Below are 13989 nucleotides of genomic sequence, written 5' to 3'. Positions count from 1 at the left end.
ATATTTATAATAACATTCTGAAAATGAATTAAAAGTGAATTGAAAGCATTTATTAACTAGAGAGATAATTTTTGAGAGATAAGCTTAGACATGACTTGTAGGTAATTTTTAAGTTCATTTTGAAATTCAGCAAATTTCTTGATTTTTTGTTTTACAAGGTCAAGAATTTAAAGTGCAGCCTTATTTGCATTTGAGTGAGACTACCTTAATGTGACACATAGCATGAAGAAAAGATTGATGCTTGCTCTAAACTACAAAAGTATTTTACGTTATGTTAGAAATTGAACTGTTGATCTGCAAACACAGCAATTTCAACTTAGAGACTTCTGATAATATGAAATGTCATAAGAGAAAAAAAGAAGTTCTTAGCTAAGTTGTATTAGAAGGTACAAGTAAAGGTTGAGTCTGATCATTAACAGAATTGCCTTATGTACTACCAAACATTTTCTAAAAAGATATAGTTACTCAACATGATAGAGTATTTTCTTAAATCTATTAGAATATTTTTAAAATAATCAATATCAAATATTTTAAAGAGTTAAGCACATTTTGCTAATTTGTTTAAATGAGTGTTTGTAATAAGTACATCAATGTCTTGTGGGTTTTATACAGTATGAAAATCTCACAGAGACAATTCACAGACAAATACAATTTCTTTGGCAAGAGTGCTATTGTAATAACCATAATACCAAATTTATTCAAGAATTACTATCTGTGCACGCTGATAATTTCCAATATTATACATTAAATAGCATTTTTAAAAATTAATGAACCAGTTGCTAAGAAATTCTATTTTTCCTTCATTGTTCAATTTGTGGAATTGGATAGATCTAAAATGGACCTTATATAGAACTCCACTTTATTTTCACAGATAACGTAATAATTATCTACACTTGTATTTGTATTATTTTACCTAAACGTATCTAATTCAAAATTCATTTAAACCCCAAAGTCCAAGTTAGGCGCAATGAGCTTCTGTTGAAAAATGGGCATTCAGAATGTGTAACAACGAGGAACTCTGCCCTGGAAGTGTTTGCCTGGGAAAAGGGATTATAGATACATTATTATAAAGAATGTCCTTTGTGAAAAAGTAAGCAGCAACATGGGAGAGAGGGATCTAATCTCAATTACAGAGGAAATGCATTGTCTAATGCTTACCTAGATCTCACGATGATTGTCAGTGAGGAAGCATAATTCAAACTTTAGCAGTAATAGAGAAGAAAGTATAGGAGGACAAAGCAAAATTTCCAAGCAGGTAGTTGCACTATAAATAGACATTGAAGCAAAGATAAAGGAACAGAGCAAGAGGAGAAAGTTCAAGCATTTTGGAAAATATATTCATAAAGATTGAGATTCAAAGACAAAAGCTTTTTTAAATATAGAATGAAAGAATAGAAGATGTTTGAATATATATCCAAAATATATATCCCAATATATATTTTGGAAAATATATATTCCAAAAATATAAACTGAAATTATTTTCTAAGGAGTCCTCAGTAAATTGCTAAATGAAAACTGTTAGGAATAGTAACACATTTAATAATTTCGATTAGTCACTGAGGTCAATAAAATGTAATTCTTAATATAGTCCATTAACACAATGTAAGCATTCATTAACAATATAAATTGATTTTGTTCCATTAATAAACATGCACTTTAAATGAACATAATTGTATGTATATTTTCCCATATAGTAATCTCACATTCAAAGAAGAATCATGTATGTAGCATAAATTTTTGCTTAAAAATATTTTTTCATTGCAGTCTTTGTAAACCAATTATTTCCTTAAATAAAGGAACACTTCAAAATTTCTTACTGTCTTCTGGCTACTTCTGGCTACTGGTTAAATACAGTCATAATGATTAAAATATTTTTAATAACTATTTAAACAGCAGTTTTAAAAAATAATTAGCTTAGTTTGTACCATATTTTATACATATGCCTTAGACTTAATCACTCCCTGCACCAATGTTTGCATCAGTAATCTAGAAATTCAGATACAAAAACAATGTCTTATGTATAAACTTTCTTTTAAAATTAGAGGCTTTATTGTGAAGGGAGATGTGTACTAAAAGTAGACTAGAGACTGAATATGATGGCCACTCACTACCCCTATTGCAAACCACAACACCGAAAAGGAGAGAGAGAGAACAAATTGGAATGCCCTGCCAGAGAAGAGGAGCTGGGTGGAAGGGAGAGAATTGGGGGGTGGGGGGGGATACTGGGTTCTTTGGAGGTTCATTGGTGGTGGAGAATGGACACTGGTGGAGGGATGGGCTCTTGAACATTGCATGAGGGAAAAACAAGCATGTATGAATCTGTAACTGTATCCTCACTGTAATTCACTAATTAAAAAATAAATTAATTAAAAATAATAATAAAAAATAGAGGTTTTATTTTGTAAATGTAGAAAGTAGTATGTATTTAAAAAATTAAAAGTATGATTTAATATTACCTTGATATTGGATGACAAATCTTCTTGGATAATTTCACTTTGGATTAAAGCAAAGGAGAGACTTGAATAGCTAACATAAATTTGTAACCAGAAGCTAGTCTTCAAAAAGATAGAGAACTACATAGATATTAAAATATGCAAATCTCCCCATCCTCGTTCTTTTGGGGGCAACTTATATCTAGGTTAATGAGCTAAGATTTTCCAACTCTCTTTTTGGAAAATATGTACTTAATTTGTTCTCCCCTGCCAATGTTGTTTCTATTTTTCTTCTCTTTTTCCCCCTTTCTCTTTCTGTCTCTGTTTCTCCTGTCCTCTATCTTTATCTTTCTTTATTCCTAGTTCTTTTCTTGTGAATACAAGAAAAACCTGTTAGCAATCTATAAAACAGTTGAATATCTTGTATTTGAGGAATCCTGTCATCTGATAACTCAAATGCATGTGCAGGAGATGTTTAGCCTGTAGTTGCCTTAGTTTATGAGAGCTTGGTGCTGCGATACTATTCTACTTCTGCTTCTCCAGTGGATAAAAGAAACAGTCTAACCCCCTGTCTATCAAAATAGTTGCATACAATAGCGTCAGACTAATTTGTCAGTTTGCTTGTAGGGTTATCTCAGATCCCAGCACAGTTTCTGACTATTCAACAGGGTGAGAAGATGGAATATTGTCAGTAGTAATTCTGTTTTGGAGAGGTACAGGATGGATTCATGGATTTATGGACTTATGAATTTATGGATTTACTTATATATTTGTTTTTATGTATTTATGGGCTAAAAACTCATGAGCATAAGTAACATTATCTAGTCTGTATGATGCATAGGGTAATATAAAGTTCTCTGCTTTATTGTTTGATAATGATAATTATATGTGGAGTTGATTACAAACTGAGTACTGGGAGATAAGGTTGAATAAGTACTATAGACAGGTAAGTAGCCATGGAGACCTGTCAAATCTGTTGTAATTGAAGTTGACCTACTTTCATTGAAATAAAGGCAGGAGAGTTTTTAAACACTAGAGAAGCTTGCAAGTGTGGAAGACAATCAAGGTGGAGGTTTAACAATGTGAATAAACCACTTTACTTTTGAATTAGTAATATTAACGTTAGGGTCTTGCTCTCCCTGGGAGATAGAAGTAGTGGTATTAATTTTCTTAATAACTATATCTCAAAGAGTTGATGCCAGTTTTTTAAATAATTATTTTCAGGCTATTAAAAACTGTTAAGACCCTGGAAGAAGCAAGTTACTTTCATTTTGAAAGAAAAACAAACACAGTTTATAATTTCCAGATTTCAAAGGTATATCCTTTAAAGGGTGATCAAGGACCTAGAGTAAGGATTAATCACATTTCACTAGAGAAATAAATATGGTTGACACATAGGATTTTTGATTAAACCTCATTTAGATATCACTTGTATCACTTGTCATCCTATTGTTTGTAGATTTGTTTGAGCGGGAGCCAGTAACATCTCTGTTCATCTCTGTTGTGTGCTAATGTAGCCCAATGGCATCTGCTCACTCCAGGAACACAAAGAGTTGCAAACCGTTCATTCAGGGTCTTGAAGAAAAAGTCTGACCATCTCATAGGTGGGTGGCCACACGGTCCTTTGACATCCCGTGGAATCTGGTAGGTAACAGCTCTAGTCTCTAAATCTCATTACGTGTCTGGCCCATCTGATTCATGACGCCTTGGCAAACAAGACAGCGCCCCTGATTCTTGATTGTAGAGGGAGGTTGGAACTCCGGATATAGTATTTAGATGTACTAATAATTAATCCTAATGGTTTATTTGTACTGTCTACCCACTTCTTAAATAAAGAGAGTTTGAGGCAAACTACAACTTTTGACAGTGGGTCCATGAAGAGCTTCTGAGAGTAATGTTTATTTATTGTCATGGAAAATTTCCTCACTATCTTTTGATCTTTTACTCTTCCTCCACACTAATTGCACATGTTTTGACATCGGGGTGGAATAGACATCTCCTCACCTCCATACACAATGCAGATCTAAGGTCTTAGAAAACCATCTAAATATGTTGGGAGAACTTTAGGAGGAAGGATTCGCATACCATACAGATCAATAAAATGCTATAAATGGTCTTTTTGGTGGAATTGATCCACATAGAAGATTGATGAACAATACTAAGGTAAATAACATTTAGAGTCACAATAACATGTAAACACATATAGAAAGAACTGAATATTTTAGTTCAGTTACTCCTTGAATGCTAGAAAGTACCCAGTTTTACAAGCAGTTATAGAAATTTACAATAAGCGGTATGATTAAAATATCATTTAGTTGAATTCTTATGTTGTTTCACATCTTATTAGTTCTACATTTGAATATAATTAAGAATCAATGTGTATATCATAATTTGCACTGCTCATTCCATAATTGCCAAAGGGAGTTGCCATTCTGACTGGGGGATGAATAACGGAGAAATTTCCCACCGAGGTAAAATCCACTGCCTTTCTCCCAAGTGACTACATCAGGATTGAAGTGATTGCTTTTCATTTTTTTGAACTCTTTGATAACTGCAGTAAAAGTAACACTGAAAATAAGAATCGCTCCTCTCTTAAAGTCTCTACAGAATGGATAATTAAAAGGGAGGCTATCTCTAACTGGAAGCACCATTTTAGGGTTTTGGACAGTCTTTTGGCCTTGCCACATGATATATAATTTTTGAAAAGAAACTATTAGTCTCCTACTGAGATCTTATTGAAAAGGAATGCCTGATTCACTGAAGTCTAAAGATTTTTCAGTCCAATAGGCCCGTTTGGGGAGTTGATGAACTTGCATTGTAGAAGTGACACAGTAGGATAAGCCTTAAAAGTCTCCCTTGTCACATGAATGTATTAAACCGGAGAATAGTGCTAGCTCGGGCCCAGCAGCATGCTGGCTTTAAATGAAAAAGAGACAGTTCTGCCTATGGAGAAAAACATAAATCCCACTGTGTTGCCTAAATCAAATTAGAACCACTGGATTTGGGGAGGTCCTGTACTGTAGAGTTTCCCCTAAATGCCTAAGTCTGATTTATAGATGGCTTAGTAAGCTGAAAATTGATGTCTGCTATGGCTATTCAGTCAGACTAACAGCAGCTGTGCAAATAAAAAATCGGTCATGATTGTTTCATTCAACGGAGAGAATACAAATTCCAGAATTTGAGACTACAAAGACTAAAGACATAATATTTAGGAATAAGAACTATTTGATCGAGCATAGATGATCTCAAGCGATACAAATTGTCATGTAGATGCCCATGGTAAAGATCTGCTGTCTGATGATGCTAAGTAAAATCAAGTCTGTAACATTTATCTTGTCATAATCTCTGTATGAATTCATTGCTGTCTTAGAATAGACAATACATACTCGTATTTTAGACCAGGCTCTCTCTCTTTTCTTGTTTTTTCTTTTTGGGTCACACCCAGCATTGCACAGGGGTTACTCCTGACTCATGCACTCAGGAATTACTCCTGGCAGTGCTTGGGGGGACCATATGGGATGCTGGGAATCGAACCCTAGTTGGCCCTGTGCAAGGCAAACGCCCTACCCGCTGTGCTACCACTCTAGCTCCAAGGCTCTCTATTTCTGATGGAAAGTGTATCATTGCATGCCAACTGGTTAATCCTCCCAAAAGCAACAATGAAAAAAAAATATCTCAACCACAGGAAACTTGAAACTTGAATCTCTGGGTTAAGGAGTCCTCATCATCATTATATTGATTGTACATGTTTTCCTCTTTGTGCTAACAGATGGAGTACATCAGCCCCCAGCTTTATATTTAGTCTATCTGTGATACATTGTTACTACAGATTTTTTAGTATGTTTTTTTCAGCTTACTCTGGCTTCAGCAATGAACTCCTATAATAAATCATATGAACATCTGAATTTTAGAGAGAAAAATACTCCTCAACACTGGACTATGGAACCACCTCCTTTATTTTTTCTTAAAAAACAAAACAAAACAAAATAACCAAAACACCTAAATAAGGTGATTTGATACTAGAGGCAGGAATTCCCATCAAATGATTAATTTATCAAAGTCTCATAAAGAATAATGATCGAGCCTAGAGGTTTGGAGTCTATAACTTATATGTAACAGTAACTACGAAATGAGGGATCCTTCTTGGTCATATGTAAAAAATACAAATGCATGAGTGGGAGGGGGTGATGTGATGTGTGTTGTGTTGTGTTGTTCGAGGGCTCTTGGAGCGGTGCTCTCTCTCTCTCTTGCCATTCGTGTTTGTTCAGTGCTCTCCAGCTGCTGTGTATAGACAGGATTGGGATGGCTCCTCCCTGTGCTCTGCTTCTATGTGCTGCTGCGTTCTCTTCCATTCTTTCTCTATCTCTGTCCCTGTCTCTGTAGTCTTTCCTCTGGTCTCTTACGACCTCTCTCTGTCTCTGCTTCTGTGTCTTCTCTCTTCTGTGTCTTCTCCTGTGTCTTCTGTCTTGCCTCTGTGTCTTCTCTCCACTTCCGTCTCTTCTCCTTGCTTCTCTCTTACCTATGCCTCTTCTATCCTACCTCTGCCTGCTTCTGTCTCACCTCTGCCTCTGTGTCTTCTCTCCCGGTTCTGTATCTTCTCTCTCCTCCACTTCTGTTTCTTCTCTCTTCTGTGTCTTCTCTGCTGCTTCTGTCTTGCCTCCATCCGCTTCTGTCTTGCCTCTGCCCCCTCTCCCACTTACAGTCTTAGTTTATATAGCAATTACATAGGGTGGTGACACAAAGGTGGGTTGAACATTAACAAATCAAAAAAGAAGGGTAAGACCATTTCTCCAGGAGATTGACAAAATCTCATCCAAGGAGATTACTCCAGATTACTAGGAGATCCACTCAAAGGTGGGATCCAAACAAGGGTGTGTCACTTTCTTCCTTCCTCAGCTAGTAATCCACTTAAATAGTTACAGTAAATTTACTTCTAATATTTCTAGCAATGTCATTCTGTATAAACACAGTAAGAGATATATCAGACATAAAGTGTGGTTCTTCCTGAGGACATTCACTATATTTTCTAGACCACAGTCCTCAGGTCAGGTTAGTCTTCCTAACCCCAACAGGGTCTTAGTCTCATTGTTACATTTGGATCATGACAGTATTTGTCTATGACCATGCTCTCAACTTATAGTTGAATATTATGGCGCTTTGACCTGGCCTATTTTGATGCAGGGTAGCTCACAGCTTGCCTTGGGTCCATACCATCCCTTCTCAAGACCCTGCTTTTGGGGTGCTAGGAACTGAGGGCAACTGAGTAGAGAAAGCAGATGCTCAGGAGTAAATATTATTGGAGTCAATCAGCTCCCAAGTTATAAAAGCATAATATTAACTGTCTTCTGGTGTCCATACAGAAAGGACATTGCTTTAAGATAAACCAAGTTCCCAACGGCAAGGCTAAAAGGACAAACCCAATGTTATCCTAAAGTCACCCCCCTCTTTGTTTCTTTTAAGCCACTCCTTCTACGTCAAATTATAAATAAAATTAATCATTATTAATGATTATTTAATTTCAACTGGATTTATAAACATGTGTTTCCATTCCTCTTGCAACTGAATCTAAAGGTCTTCATGATATTCAACAGTGACTGACAAAAAGTGTAATTGTATTGGTAGAAATAGGTACTCAGATTTCTGGCAAGTGGAGAGAGAACTGAGAAATATAGAAAAGGAATGTTTGTGGGGTGTGTTTGTGCAGGAATGAAGTTTGGAGTTCTATCAAAGTAGAGCAAAGATGTTTATTATATTTCAAAATTGGCTTCGGTGGTTTCATGAAAGTAGATTGCTTTAATGCAACTATGAGTGAATATATTGTGAGGCAACTATCTTGAATATGTTCACTTTTCTGTACAGTCCAGTTTCTAAGCAAAAGGAGTTGTTTGAATAGAACATAAATCTTAGAAAACAAATATAAAGTGTGTCTCCATAAATTTAGACATCTCTGAAAATATTTAGAAATATCTGTTCCTTTCTTTCTAGGGACTTTGCTTACATGCCAAGGTAGTAAGAAAGTTCTCGTTTGCTCCAGAGGAAGTTTGCTTAGTGAGCAGTATAACTTATTCTCCAGTAGGAGTAATGAGCATATGTATCAGCAGACTATCACTGTATCCCATTGCTCATTGATTTGCTCAAGCAGGCACCAGTAACGTCTCCAAGTGAGTCTTGTTGTTACTGTTTTTGGCATATTGAATATGACGCAGGTAGCTTGCCAGACTCTGTGTGCAGGCAAGATACTCTCGGCAGCTTGGTGGGCTCTTCAAGAGGGGCAGAGGAATAGAAGCTGGGTCAGCCGCGTGCAAGGCTCCAGACCAGCAGACTATACACACTCATATTTTTCTTAAATTTTTAATAACATGGTTAATCACAAACAGTCTTTATTAAAGTTTCCCTAGGACATTGGTATGTATTGTCAGAATCTTTAATTTAAAAAATTCCCTTTATGTCCATCTACCGAAAATAAAGTTCTTAACTGAATCAATTAAGCAGTGGAGACAGTTGTCCTTTTATATTTCTTTACCATCAACATTGTCCGCAGGGGCCTGAGTGATAGTACAGCGAGTAGGGAGTTCAACTTGTACACAGTTGATCTATCATCCCCAAAGCTCTGCCAGGAGTAATTCCTGAGTGTAGAGCCAGAAGTAACCCCCAGAGTTGATGTGACCCAAAAAGACAAAAAAAATTTATGTATTTGTTAGTGTGGACATCATTTTAATTTAAGCTTAAGCAACTGTAACTTGATAAAGAAAATGTAATATATATTTGAAAAAATTATTAGAATATTTTTATAGTTTAGGTTAAAATATTTTAGCTATGGAATAACAAATGTACATATTGCAATAAACTAAGGAATTAACCTGAATGGGGCGAATGCATCAGCGACCTGATGATACCTTTAGGTTTGCTGATACCCTCTGGCCAGACCCCAAAAACTCCAGACCACAATTCCTGAGAAATTAAATGGCCAGTAGTTAGGTTTGTGGGAGTCATACCCACAACCAGTCTCTGGCTCAGCTATACAAGCCCATTTACTGGCCTTGCTTCAAAGATCCATAAATAACTCTCGAAAGTGATCAAAAGCTGGAGTTAATCTCAGACACCTGCATTGCTGAAGGGACCAGGGTAAATCAGAGGTGGACAGAACAGCCTGGTGCCCACCAAACAAAGCCCTTAGCAGTTGCTTGCTTCCACAATCCAAAATCACTGTCACGCCCCAACTGGACTCTACTGTCTCACTAATACATAATCTGCTGAAAATTTGGGTATGAGGATTTTATAAATGAAATCTTCAGACTTTCTCAGGGTGGAGTTGGGCTACCTCCCCCGACTTCCTTGTATTTTTGGAAGCCTCGGCAATCATGTCCAGACCTCAAAATTGCCACCTGGTCAAGAAGTTACTCCAGCCTTACCTTCCCAATAAAAATACTAAACATTTTTAACAAATGCGATGACTTCTTAGTATCTGCCTTGCAAATTATAATGGACAAAAGAAAATGGAGTGAGAGACAGAAGAAAAGTGCCTGTCCATAGAGGCAAGTTGGGGGTTGGAGGCGAGGTGTTGGAGATGGTGGGCAGGAAATGGGGTCTTTGGTGGTGGGAAATGTGCACAGGTGGAGTGATGAATTTTGGATCATTGTATGACACTAGTATATTTTTCAAGGGTATATAATATTTTTATAATTATTTTTTAAATTATATGTGTAATTATATATAAACATCTATTTATAGCAAAAAAAAATTGTACATACATAGGTAAGGTGACACCAAGAAGCAGGAATTTAAACAAATCAAAGAATTTAAATGATGAACTTGCTGTTTTTTTGACTGAGCAGAATTCCAAGTTCGTAAACTTTTTATAATTACTATGAATTTTTGAAACAGCTTTGTTTAATATAATTTTATTTAATATTATTTGCAAGATAAAATGATTTAAGCATGTAATTTTGTGAGCCTACATTGCAACATATATGATAAAATTGAAACATTTGTTAAAAAGAAGTTAATGTGAATAGGGTGGGACATATTGTGATTTTTTTAGAAGTCTTCGCAGCTAGATTAAGTTGTAAATGAAAAAATCTTTCCAATAAATGACATATCAAAGTTACAACTGATTATATAAAGTGCCTGGAGATATAGTATCAAAATAGTTCTCTGAAAATTTAGTTCTAAAAAGCTTTTGGATTAAAAACTATACTTAACTGAAATAGACATCATTGCTGGTCATCTGCCACTAAAAGTTTGAGAAGAACTTGCTGAGTTATCAAGTGACAGTCTTAAAGCTAGAGTTTAATTTAAACAATCATTAAATGAAATTTAAACTGGAATTAGGACAGAATTTGAACAGTGTCAGAAATTGCCCTAAACATATATCTGCCATTATCTACTACTTATACATAATAGAAGCAGTGAAGCAATATTTTCAACATTAAGTATTTCAAAATCAAAATATTGATTCTCTGAAATATGTGAAAGGTATTTTGTATATTGCAGTATCAAATATTCAGCCAATACCAAATTTTATGCAAAAATAAACACATTTATATCATTGATATGTAAATTTGCTTTAATCTTCAATAAATGATCACACATATATTTATGTATATTGAGGTGTATATATATGTGTATATATGTAAATATGTATACATATATATGCACACACACATATATAGACCAGCATAGCAATGTACTAATTTTCTTCATTTCCTTTCTGGACTAACCTGGTGATCGTGAGCAGGGGTATTTCTGGTTTAAATCACAGAACTTGGTCCTGGTGGTGTTAGGGGGTTGGGATAGACATGTGGTATTGGGGATCAAGCTTTGACCTCTTCTGAGAGATAGTACAGTGGGTAATATCCATGCCTCGCATAAAGTTGACATGAGTTTAGACCCCTGGCAGCCTATATGTTCCCTGAGCATGTCCAGGAGTGATCTCTGAGTGCAAAGTCAGGAGTAAGCCCTGAGCAGCACTGGGTATTGCTCAAAAATCAAAATCAGTCAAACCCTAGCCTTTTGCAAAGTATGTTTCCAGCCTGGGCTGGAGCAATAGCACAGCGGGTAGGGTGTTTGCCTTGCACGAGGCTGACCTGGGTTCGATTCCTCCTTCATTCTCGGGGAGCCCAGCAAGCTACCAAGAGAGTATCCCGCCCTCACGGCACAGCCTGGCAAACAACCTGTGGCACATCTGATATGCCAAAAACAGTAACAAGTCTCACAATGGAGGTGTTACTGGTGCCCGCTCGAGCAAATTTATGAGCAATAGGATGACAGTGATACAGTGACAGTTTCCAGCCTATTTGACTCTCAACAGTTTCCTTCATGATTTATTAATACACCTATTATGTATGTATACATGTATATATGTATATATATGCATACACATGTGTGTGCTTGTATATGTACTCAAGGTCTCATAAAATTTGAGGGGGTGAAAGGAGACACAAAAAGAAAAGTTTACAAGGCCCTTATTTAAAACACCTTTTTTATTTCATGCCCTTTCTGCCTAGTAAAAACAAACTCTATGACGATCCAGATGCTTCCCTACATTTTGCATGATATGAATTTTGAATGCAAAAGCAAAAATCGTGTCTGTCACATTTGGACTCATGAGATTATTCTGAAACATTCCAAATGAGAAGGAAAAAATTAAATACCATTTTGATTGCCAGAGTAGGAATTCTCATTATATTTTTGCTTTATACTTCATGTTAATCATTGTATTTCTTACTTTATAACAGATTTAATAACAAATTAAATGTTAGTCACTTATGTTTTTATTACTGACATAATGTCAGATGGTTATAAGAGACAAGTGAGGGAAGAAAAGGATTGCATGTTATTTACATTTAATTACCCAAGCTATGGAAAATTTGTTGATCTAAGTTGAGTATCTATAATACCAAAGTACAATTATTTAAAGAATAAGAGAGTTTAAGGAAGCAAATTTGCATGTGGTATTATAGTGAAAAAAATACACATTCTAACATTGCATAAAAAGAATATTTAATATGCTTCTTAATTCTAAATTTTTAATTCTAATTTTATCAAAATTTCTTACAAGACCTATTGTTTGCAACTCATATTCATTTGATGTAATTTCTGTTAAGTTTCATTTTCCAAATTCATATAAAAATACTCAAGTTTTTCTCATTCTTAGCTGTGCAGAAATGATAGCTTGCTATGTCATTAGAGTACTAAAAGATCTTGTTGAATTTGCTGAGGCATATACGCACATGCATATGTATAGAAACAGCATGTGGGGAGAGATATTGACAGTGTGGATATTTTAAGTTTAGGATTTTTTGTCATGTTTTCTGTGTTTCTGCATTCAGTGAATTTTGAAAATGATTTATGAGTCAAATGCCTGATTGCTTAATGTCAAAATTACCACTGCAAGAATTCACAGTCTCACTTGTTTGCTCTTACTGACAGAATTTGTCATTTGTTATACAAAGGAAATTAAATGTTAGTCACTTATGTTTTTATAATGCTTTTAATATCTGAATCAGACATTTCCATTTTTCTTTAGTTGTATTTTCAGAGTAATTCTTTACTTGGACTTCAATAGGTTTCTCAATGACTTTATTTTTTGCTCAACATATGATATTTGACCAATGAATGTTATAAATTATTTTATATTTGAAGTTAATATTATAATTTAGTTTGTAAAAGATAAACCAAATGAAATATTGATATTTTTATTGTACTGCATTTGAGAAAAAGTAACTGGTTTTCATGATGGTTTATGTGTATAATCAAATGTTTTTTAGTAGCATTGGAGAAGGTAAATTTATGTTGTTACTATTTGGCCATATTGACATCAGCTTTTCTCATTTCTTTTACCTTTTTATCCTTACTCTACCTAAGTAAAGTATAGGTGGTTATACTTTACTATTAGTATATCTTTAAAGTCAGTTTCTTTCCTCTTTCATATATTCCATACCTTTTTTCTCCCAATTTAGCTAAGTCCCTTTAGCACTTCTTGAAATGTTGGTTCAGTGATGATTAACTCCTTTAATTTTTACTTCTCTAGAGAACTACAATGGCTGTTTTAAATCTTCATTAGAAATGAGGCCATAGAATGTCTGCTTGAACGGTTTTATAGGGTAGGGAATCTTGATCATGTCATGTGACTTACTCATAAACCTCACACGAGCAAGGTATGAGCTTAACCCTTTGATCTACCTTTTCAGCCTATCAAAAGATTTCTGCTTTCACAAATTTGAGGTGTCATGTCACTCTTCTGTTCTTCAATGTTACTTTAGAACCTCTACTCATATCTTTTCGATATTTCTCTTCTCACGCTGGAGTGATAGCACAGCAGGTAGGGTGTTTGCCTCACATGCGGCCAACCTGGGTTTGATTTTCCTGTCCCTCTCGAGAGACCAGCAAGGTACCATGGTGTATTCACTATGCCCAAAACAGGAACAACAAGTCTCACAGGCGAGACTTATTACTGGTGCATGCTTGAGTAAATCAATGAACAATGAGATAACAGTGATACACTGATACAGTGATTTCTCTTCTATGTGATATGTTGTCTCTCTAAATTTTTCAA

Source organism: Sorex araneus, chromosome 1 (genome assembly GCF_027595985.1).
Source record: "Sorex araneus isolate mSorAra2 chromosome 1, mSorAra2.pri, whole genome shotgun sequence".
Classification (NCBI taxonomy): Eukaryota; Metazoa; Chordata; class Mammalia; order Eulipotyphla; family Soricidae; genus Sorex; species Sorex araneus.
This window is presented reverse-complemented; position numbering follows the sequence as displayed.